The following is a 10,371-nucleotide window of genomic DNA, read 5'->3' as shown; positions in this document are numbered from 1 at the left end:
TTCCCAATAGGTTGAAATGATTAGCGATGATTCTTAACTCTTTCTAATGTTATGCATTGCACATGAACCCCGAACCCTCGGCTCTGCGACCCCTTGGTTTCCTGTGAAGTTTCTAATCTTTATCTCTTCTCGTAGGATCTCAGGGAACCTCTCAGCCTGCCCTGGATAACCTTGCTGGCAGCGTCTGGGAAAGGGAACAGTAAGCTCAGGGCATTGCAAAGGGTTTTGTTTATCCATAGGATTACAGCAGGGATGTTTTGGAAGGTACAGGAGGAGGTGAAAGTGTCCATTAAGGCCGGGATGGGACAGATTGCACACAGATTGCGCACCAGCGGCTTGAATAACGCCTCCCCCTCACCTCAACCTGTGTGACACTTGGTGTGGATCATTGCTGGCTTGTGCAACCATTCATTGTGCCTGAGACTCTCTTTGCTCCATTTGAGTCATTTTCTCTTAAAATTTTACATCCACCCTCACGGTGCTGAAAAGCACTGGTCTTACGATTAGACAGATGAGTAAGCTGTCTAGCTGTGAACTCTGCTCTAGTTTCTGTTTGCAATGGCACGTATTCCTCTGTGAACTTTAACCTAGATATCCGGTGCCCTGAAATTATGAACAGACTTCTGTGGGCGGTTAGGTCTAATAACCTTTTTACTCTACTGGTATTTGATTTGTGTGTGTGTGTGTCATTTTTTCTGAGACAGTGTCTCATTATGCAATTCAGGCTGGCCTTGAAAGCACAGCTTTCCAAATGCTGGGATTACAGTCCTCCACTCTGTACATGCTTTTACTTAGATCTGAGAGGTCTAAATATTTCTTAAACATTATTACCATATACAATTAGAGTTAAAATTATTTTTTTTCTTTCAGTGCTGGAGATTGAACCCACTATATCTGCAGCCCTTTTTAAAATTTTATTTTGGGCCAACTCTTGCCTGGGCTGAGCTGAAATTTGTAACCCTCCTGCCTCAGCTTCCCAGATATGCTAGGATTGCAGCCATGGTACAGCTCTGAGTTTTCCACTTGTTCTTAAAGACTTTGTCCAAAAGCCACCTCTCTGGGAGCTTCCCTGCCAGGGTGCCCAGCTGATTCCGCAGGAGCAGCCCTTCCAGCTGTGTCCCCTTGTGTCTGCGTCCCTGCTTGGATCCCACAGCAAGGCTATGCAGGACACTGAGTCTTTGCAATCTCTCCTCCTGTGGCAGATTGTAGGGTCCCTGAGTTGAGGACTGATGCCACCTATTGCTTTGTGTACATCTTTGCAGGTTTTACTAAGATGTCTAACAGATAGGTAGTGTTAATTGGAGCACTTCCAGAGTCTGCTCTGGATGAGTAAAGGAAATGCCAGGCGACATCTGTCAAAGCTTTTATTATTTTTTGTGAAAGAAGTCAGAGTAATCGGTGATACTGCTGTTTCCACGTTAATAAGTGAAATTACACTGAAAGGTGAGTTTGCAAGAGAAGCAGTGCCCAGCACAGTTGCCTGACCACATGTGGTTGTTTCAATTTTATTTTTTTTTAATTTTTTATTTTTATTCCAAATCCATTTATTTCAAGAAGAAACATAAAGAAGAAAAAAACAACTAGAAATTTCAAAACATGACACTTGGGGAGCAAAAATGAAACATACACTGCACATTGTCATCCCCAACTCATTCACCCAGAGTTCAGGACATCTGCCTTCAATTGTCCGAACAGTACCAGCCAAATCTTTCCCTTCAGTGAACTTAGAGAAATCAGAAGTATAACTATGTTAACTATTTTTTAAAAGACAGTTTTAAAATCTATCCTTCAGTCACAGTATCCACATATCAGGTGTTTGTCACATGTGGTTAGTGGCCTGAATACGGGCAGCATAGATATGACACATTTTCATCACTGCAGAAAGTTCTTTGGGACCACACCAATCTTAGAGTCCTGGTACAGATCAGTAGAGTTAAAGTTTGTATGTCATTAAGAAACTGTTCTTAGAGCCAGGAGTGGTGGCTCATGCCTGTAATCCCAGCACTCGGGAGGCTGAGGCAGGAGGATCGTTGTGAGTTCGAGGCCAGTCTGGGCTAAAGTGAGCTCAAGGCTAGCCTGAACTGCATAGCAAGAACCTGTCTCAAAAAGACAAAAAAAGAAAAAGAAAAAGAAACTGTTATTGCCAAGTGTGGTAATGCACAGCTGTCACCCTACCTGCTATGGAGGCTGAGGCAGGAAGACTAAAAGTTTGAGGCCCACTTGGACAACCTAGTGAAGTGTCTCCGGAAATAAAAAGGGTTAGGAGTGTATCTCATTGGGAGAGCACTTGCCTAGCATGAGTGAAGCCCTGGGTTCAATCCCCAGCACCCCAAAAGAGGAAAAGAAAAAAAAAAGAATTCTTGTGAGTTTACAGGGAACATTAATAATATCATCTAGGGGGCTGGAGATTTAGCTCATTGGCACAAACACCTGCCTTGCAAACACATGGTTATGAGTTCGATCCCTGGTATCAACAAAAAAATAATAATATCATCTAGGAGAATGGCTGTGAATGATATACCTTTGGGAAATTCAATACTCGGTGACTCAAGACTTACAATGAAAAGAAGGAAAAAAAGCCATTGGTAAAACAAATGTGTTGGAAAATTGCTTTGAAGAAGTCAGGAGTGTTGGTGTACATCTATAATCACAGCTCCAGGAGGCTGAGACAGAAGGATTGAGGATTCAAGGACAGCCTGGGCTCCACAGTGAGACCTTGGAGTGGGGTGTGGGAGGTGTAGGAGAGAGTTGCTTTTTTATTTCCCTTGATACTGAGAATCAAATTCAGGACCCTGCACTTGCCAGGTAGCTGCTGTGTGACTGAGCTGTATCCCCAGTCCAAGAGTTGCTTTGAGGAAAATCTCTTAAAGCAAACTAAAAAGTATCGAAGCAGATTTCTGTAGAACTTTTTCAGGGTCTTCAGAGTAAAAAGTAGTAATATAAAGGTGGGAATTGTAAAAACATGTTCATTCCCCTATGTCAACTTTTAAATAGAATATGCTTTAGGGGGACATGGTGGCACATGCCTGTAATCCCAGCATTTGAGATCTGGGGCATGAGGATTGTTGTGAGTTTGAGGTCAGTGAGCTACCCAGTAAGCTGTGCTACATCCCTGGATCCTTACTTTTCTTTCCTTTCCCTACTTTGACTCTTGGCCTTTCACCTAACTCCTGATTCCCAGTACTACTTCCAAGGTAATGATTTCTAAATCGGCCTTCTCTGCCTCGAGCTTTCTGCATGCTGGTTGACGGATTGCACTTTGAGCAGCCAAACTCTAGATGAGAGGTTGGCAAACTTTGTAAAGGTCTAGAGTAGCAAATGTTTTTGATTTTGTAGGCCATAGGATCTCTGTCCTGATTACTCAACCCTCATAGCATGAAGGCAGCCATAGATGGCACACAATCAAAAGGAGATGACTCTGTTGCCACAGAATTGGACTAAGAACAACAGGACGCCTCTCCAGAACCAGGAAGTTAACAGGAAGCTGGAGGGAGGGGAGTGCTTTCTCCCATTATTCCAATCAGACCATGGTAGCTTTAATTATTTCATTTTGTTTACACAGCTTACTCATTTGCATGAATATTTGAATGCTTCAGGGGGACACAGTGGCTGGTTACACATCCTCTGAAGTTCTTTCTCAGTATGGATCTGACACCTCCTTAATCTAGTTATTATGCTTTGATCCGCTCCTTTGTCAAAGTGGTCACCTAATTGCTCATTTTTGAACCTAATCACATTTCTTTTTTAAAAAACTAGTAAGTGTATTGTTACATTTTAGGTATAAATGATGATCACATCGTCAGAGGGAATTTGTACCTGTACATGATGTGGCTTGATTCCTCTTTTCTTCCCATTCCCCGCCCCTCCCTTCAACCCCTTTTCCCACCTATTTACAAAAGCTTTTGTTCCTTTTTATCCTTCTTTTCTCATTTTTTCTTTTCCCTTCCTTCCTTCCCCCCTCCCTAGCTCCCTTTCCCATTTGAACATTTCCTAATCACATTTCAACATACTGGTTCCCCTGAGTCATTGCCGACTCATCTCTTTAACCTCCCAGCTTCCTACATACCAGGGACGCTGTGAGCGTGAGCGATCCTCCCCCATATCTTCCTTGCTCAGCACTTGGTCTTCTGTCACCCAGGTCGCTCCCTCACCCCACACTTCCATTTTTCGATAGCGTTAAATACTGCTTGCTTTGTGGAATCATCTATATCAATACCAGAAACAGTTTCTTCTCTACACTCCTTAGAGGCTTTCTTGTTTGGCCTCTTTTACTTTTTAGGGCTGGGAATTGAACCATGACTGTGCACATGTAAGCACGTGTTCTACCACTGAATTTCACACTCTGTTTGTGGGTCTTTTATGCACCTGTGCTGGGTTAATGCTTCGGAGGCAGAAAGCACATTTCATGGATCTCTGTGCAGCACAGGCATCAACTTAGTTCCACATCCCCACAGTCAGGTGTGCTTTTTATTTGGGTTGAAATGGACGCACTTGTACAGTGTGCATCTGAGCTGCCCAGAGAGGTGCCATTTTCTCCCCCTCTCTCCACTGCCTGTGGAAGGCCTCACTCATCAGACACAGGTCTTTACTATTATTCTTAATTTTTGTTTTTCAGACAAGGTCTTGATATACAGTTCAGGCTGGCCTTGAACTCACTATGTATCCCAGGTCAGCCTCAAACTCAAAGATCCCCCTGCCTCAGCTTCCCAGATGCTGGAGTAATAAGTGTCACCATCATGCTCAACTGTTCATAGATTATAAGAGGAGCTGGATGATGCTTTTGAGCTAAGAAAGTAAGACCCAGGTAAAGTAGCTGTGACAGGGACATCAGAAAAGGGAGAGCGAGCGAGCTAGAAAGTCCAGAAGCCTTGAGCGATAAACAATCATGTCTTCTGATCTGGGTGGGCAAGGTCCAGACTGGGGCAGGCTTTTTTTTTTTTTTTTTGTAATAAAACTTTATTTTTATGGACACTGAATTTTGAATTTTGTGTAATTTTCACATTAAACACTATTCTTTTGATTTTTTAAACACATGTTTAAATATTTTATGGTACATTTTAGGCATACATAATGATCACATTCATAGGAAATTTGTACCTGAACATTTTGCTTCTTTTTTTTCCCATTTCCCTTCCTTGCCTTCAACCCCGTCTTTCCCCGCTTATTTACAAAGCATTGTTTCCATTTTTTCTGGGACAGGGTTTTGGGAGATACTGTTTGCACTTGTAAGAGGGCATTTGGTCTTGGGAAGGGACATATATAATAGCTGTAAATGTTTAACATTTACAGCTTTAGTTTTGGGTAAATTTCTAACACTTTGATCCTAATCTAGGCATTAAGAACAAAAATGTATTCTTAAATGATTTGAGGGTTTAAAATAGTGTCTCTGGTACAAAGCAAGATTCAATAAGTAGTATTACATGTTGTGAAAAGAGAAATTGAAGAGGCAAAGGGGATTTAAAAAGAAGAGTGATGCCTGGCTATGATCCTAGCACTCAGGAGGCCGAGGCAGGAGAACCCATGCTGGCCTTGAACTCACTCTGGTCTTCAACTCACTATGGTCTTTTTTTTTTTTTTTAATTTTATTTAAAGAAAGACTAAACAAAACAGAAAATGGGTAGAAATAATACATACTTTCAAAGAAAAAAATAAACAGTAAGAAATCACTAGTTGATGATTACAGATTGTCCTCTTACAAATAGTTATTCAAGATACTAAAGTGGAGCATATAAAGTGCGGATTCAAACAGTGAGACTGCAACCAGTTTTGTTCAACTATCCACAAAAACTTAGAAATATGGTTATCAATCCTATACACTTAAACATACGTGCAGTTATCCATATCTTCAATTATGTTGAGGTTGAACAAACCCAAGCAGGTTAATATCACTCTGAACAAAGAATAATACTATTGCTGGGTTTCACATTATGACACTCCAGGATCAGCACTGGGTACTTTAGTATCTCTTTTTCTTCAAAGTATTTGTTCATTTCATCATGTGCCATAAGATCTGTTCTCATAAACTGTTTATAGGTTCTACACATGCATGAGTCTTCATGAGTTTTAACATGTGTTTCTATCCTTTCTATTTTAGAGGGAGAAACAAAACAAAGCAAGACAAAACAAAACATATTCTTATAAACACATGAAATGAAATAAACATGTAAGACTATTGTACAAGGAGTTCTATCATAGTTCCTGTGTTGTCTCTTGTTATCTTCAATAGAATTGGCTATATCAACAGACATAGTATAATTGAATATATCAGTACATAACAGTATTAATAAAAACACAACTTTGTACATAGTATAGAACTTCAAAAACCGGCAGTTATCAAACTAGACTGTGTATCGTAGAGTCTAGTCATCATCACTGTAGTTGCCTATACTCTCAGACTTGATACTATCATATCAGTTTTGAATAAAATCTGTTGATACCAAACAGCAATCAAACAAACCAGGTTTAACTAAGATCAGTCATGATAAAACAGTATAAGTCATACAGGGCTCCAGGTTAAGATAATAGGAAATTAAAGATGATTACTGTGCTATATCCTGATGTTTTTAGGATAGCTGTCTAATGCCCTCAAATCTAGTACAAGTAGACAAACTGGGACAGAATAAAATCTATCTAGGCAGAGTGGTGCAAGTAATGTGGGTTTCAAATCCTGATACACTATTAACAATATCTTCTGTCGTCTTTTTTAAGATTTTCCCTCCCCTTTCACTTCCCAAGGGTACATTGTGCATTTTTGGGTCTCACCAAGATCTTTGGTTTTAAATTGGTGGAGGGGGGGAACCTGCTATTTACCTAAGTGGTTCCAAACCTTCCCTCTCCTGGACTTGATCTCTAATTGTATTCCTTTACCTATTAAAGCCTGTCTTTCCAACCTATCCACAAATACTGGTCTAGTTGCCCCTATTACTCTCTGGTTCTCTGTCACATAGAGCATTGTTTTCTCATATTTGATTTTCAGTCCATGTACTCTTTTTCATGTTAATTATATTTCCTATAAATAGCATCTCGGTGGACCCTACCTCCTTATCTACTCCACGTGTGGTTCTTTTTTTTAAATTTAGTGTATCAAGGCTATCTATATTGGAGATTATAATCAACCTTCTCTGCCTCATTTCTGTTATGCTCTTTTTTGCCATCAATTGTCTGCTTATCTTCTTCATTCTGTTTTCTGCTCCATTTATTGAGGCCTCTCTGCCACTGTTCATGGAATCCTAGTACTTTTCTCTCTCTCTAGAATGCCCTGCAGTATTCTCTGTAGAGTTGGATTGGTGGTTGCGAATTTCCCAAGTTCCTCTTTGTCTTGGAAGCATCTTGTTTCTCCATTAATTTCTAGAGACAGTTTTAGCAGGGTATATCAGTCTGGACTGGAGGTTATTTTCTTTCAGGGCTTGGAATATTTTGCTCCAGGCTCTTCTTGATTTGATGGTCTGTGTCGAGAAGTCTGACGTTATTCTGATGGGTCTTCCTTTATAGGTGATCTGTTTCTTGTCTCTAACAGCTTTTAATATTCTGTTCTTATAATGAATTTCTGGGATCTTGATTATTATATGCCTGGGTAAAGCTCTGTTTTGGTTGTAGGTGGCTGGAGTTCTATATGCCTCATATAGCTGAGTATCATTTCCTTTTTCTATGTTTGGGAAGTTTTCCTTAATTATTTCTGTGAATAGCCTTTGTAATTCCTTTGTTTGTATCCCTGCTTCTTCATTCACATTCTTTATTCTCAAGTTATAGATCCTCTTGTCGTCTTCTAGCCTTTGTATTGTTACTGCCGGGGCTGGGGGATTTAGCTCAGCAGCATAAGCGCCTGCCTTGCAAGCAGGCAGTCGTGAGTTCTATCCCTGGTACCATAAAAATGAAAAAGACAAAAAAAAAAAAATGCTAAATCTGTATTGTTACTGCCTGTTTCCTTGTTATTTTTACAGGGTTTTTCCTTTCATATTCCCACATTGCAAACCTGTCCTCCAGTTTGGATAATCTATCCTTAGTTTCTTTCAAACAGTTTTGCCATCTTTCCATAGAGTTTTTAATTTCCTGGTAATCTCTTTGAATCTGCTTCATGTATTCTGTATTTTCTTTATATTCTTCATCAAATGGTTCTGTCCTTGTTTGAGTTCTTCCATTCTTCCATCTGTGTCTTCTTGAGGGGTGCTTAGCATCTCTTTTATTAATCTTCTTATATCTTGCTTTACTTGGCTAAATATTTCCCTTTTGAACTTGTCTATGAGGTCCCGAAGATATCTCTTTATGTCCACTGGTGCCGTGTCTGATATTGCATGTTTGCTGTCCTCATTCTCCTTTGTATTTACCTGTCCTGTGTCAATGTTCTCAGGGTTGGGACCTGGGCACTTTTTGTTGTTGCTTCCTCTTCCCATCTTTCTTCCAGGAGGCCCCAGTTTCTTTTTTTATTTTTTACAATTCTTTTGAAGCACACTGGCTAGGTGACCCTTCCCACTGCCGTGTGCTAATGAGTTGCAAACAGGGGCAGCGTATGCTGGCCCCTCGCGTCTGGGTCAGTCAACCTGCTGAGGCCTTCACTGCATTAGTGTGCACCGCCACCGCCGCCATAGGGAATTGATTTCGGTTAACCTATTGGGCCTCAGCCAGGTCACATGACCCAGACCAAGTTTATTCCAGCAATCCCGTTCTGGAAGGGAATAACTGACTGAAGTCACTGCTGCCCCTTGTACTTGCCAGTCCTGCCCGGTCCCCGGTCCCAGAATGTCGTCTGCCGGCGCACTTTTTCCTGTGAAATGGTTTTATTCGCGTCACTCACCACAGGTCAATGCAGGCTCCCTGCCAGCTCAGCTCTCCGTTTGGCTTGCCTCCCCGCTCAGTGTGACTGCTTTTCCAGTGAGCTGAAGCAGCAGGATTTTGGATGGCTCCATAAGTCGCCGCCTTGGGAGTTCAGGCGCTGTAGCAGGAGCACTGAACCTTTAGCTGTTCTGATAATAGCACCAGGACTGTATGTTTGATTGGTTCTTCTCACCTTAGTTTCTTCTTGGGATGAGAGAATTCATCTCCCTCTGTTCAGGACTCCCCAAGCTGTATTATGTTGAATTCTAAGTTGACTGTCTCAGGGAACTTCTGTAGCCAGTTGTTATCTATCCACCATCTTTGCTCAAATCCCCTTGCTATGGTCTTGAACTGGTAATCCTCCTGTCTCAGCTTCCTGAGTGCTGGAATTCCAGATATGTACCACCAACCCTGGCTCCCAGCTCTTTTTACATTTATTTTTTTGTTGTTTGAGACAGACTCTTGCTATGTAGTATGTACATTTATTTTGTTGTTGTTTGAGACAGACTCTGAATTTGAACTCACTATGTAGCCCAACATGGCTTCAAACTCACAGGGGTTCTCCTGCCTCCTAAGTACTGGGATTACAGGTGTGTGCCACCATGCTTGGCTTGCCTCAACTCTTGAAAAAAATGTTTGAGAAAAGCTTGGGCCAGACTCAGACTCTTTTTTTTTCTTTTTCTTTTTCTTTTTTTTTGTGCCAGGAATCAAACTCAGGACATCATGCTTGCCTGGCAGGCACTGTGCTGCTGAGGTATATCCCTGGCCCTAGTCTCAAACTCTTGGTACTTCTGTCTCAGCCTCCAGAGTAACTGTCCAGAGCACCTGGGATTCTGTGTATGGCATACAGTATTTTACTTTTAGTTGATTAGTTAATTTATATATATTTAAATTAATTTGTATTTTGAGATAGCATCTTGCTATGGAGTTCAGGGTGGTACTGAACTCACTGTGTAGCCCAGTCTGGCCTCAAACTTGTGGTGACCCTTGTGCCTCACCAGTGTGTGTGTGTGTGTGTGTGTGTGTGTAGGTTTGAGACGGTGTCTCACTCTGCATTGCAGGCTGGCCTTAAACTCCCTGTGTAGCCCAGGCTGGCCTTGAACTCACAATGATACTCCTACCTCAGTCTCCTGAGTGCTGGGATTACAGGTATGGGTCACCACTCACTGCTTTGTTGTGCTTTGTTTTGTTTTTGTTTTTTTTTTTTTTTTTTGTCTTTTTCCTTTTTATCAGTACCGGGCATCGAACTCACGACTGCCTGCTTGCAAGGCAGGCTCTTATGCTGCTGAGCTAAATCCCCAGCCCCTGTTGTTGTTGTTTTGTTTAAACAAATATTTAGGACACATAAAAAATGTGGAACACTTCATGAATTTGGGTGTCACCCTTGCACAGGGGCCATGCTAATCTTCTCCATGGGTCCAACTTTAGTACACGTACTGCCGAAGTGAGCACTTTTTAAAATCAGCGTGCTTCTTTTCAAGAGCATAAAACACATTAAACTGCAATCACCCAGCAGAAATTGCTTATCAGGTCTCAAACCTACTACAAAGTGGAGCAGAA

At 41.4% G+C, this 10,371-nt stretch overlaps 1 non-coding gene across 1 annotated transcript; it reads right to left on the bottom strand.

Moving 5' to 3' along the window:
• Positions 1 to 10,158: 10,158 nt before the first annotated feature.
• Positions 10,159 to 10,263, bottom strand: LOC111757513 (U6 spliceosomal RNA). The gene has a single exon (XR_002791842.1). It is a non-coding gene; the product is annotated as a U6 spliceosomal RNA (small nuclear RNA).
• Between the last annotated feature and the right edge of the window lie 108 nt (positions 10,264 to 10,371).

The sequence above is a fragment of the Cavia porcellus genome, unplaced genomic scaffold (genome assembly GCF_034190915.1).
Source record: "Cavia porcellus strain 051 isolate PalLab524CR breed Dunkin Hartley unplaced genomic scaffold, mCavPor4.1 scaffold_1, whole genome shotgun sequence".
Lineage (NCBI taxonomy): Eukaryota > Metazoa > Chordata > Mammalia > Rodentia > Caviidae > Cavia > Cavia porcellus.
The sequence above is the reverse complement of the archived record's forward strand: the minus strand, read 5'-3'. Positions and strand labels throughout refer to the sequence as shown.